Consider the following 245-nt stretch of genomic DNA (forward strand, 5'->3'; position numbering starts at 1 on the left):
GGCCTCAGCGAATTTCTTAGCAGAAACTTTGCAGGCCAGGAGAGAATAGGATGATATATTTAAAGTGCTGATAATATGTTGTGAATATTTTCAGCATTTACTCTTCAATGACTTAATTTCTTTAAAACACTGGAAGGCATCCCACCAACTGCCCGTGTACAGAGGCAGCACTTTCAGATGTAACTTTCCTCCTCCCTGGGGCAAAACAGCTGGTGCCCAACAGTCCCACCTCCTTCCCATCTCCT

This window comes from Propithecus coquereli, unplaced genomic scaffold, assembly GCF_000956105.1.
Source record: "Propithecus coquereli isolate 6110/MARCELLA unplaced genomic scaffold, Pcoq_1.0 Scaffold180, whole genome shotgun sequence".
Taxonomy (NCBI): Eukaryota; Metazoa; Chordata; class Mammalia; order Primates; family Indriidae; genus Propithecus; species Propithecus coquereli.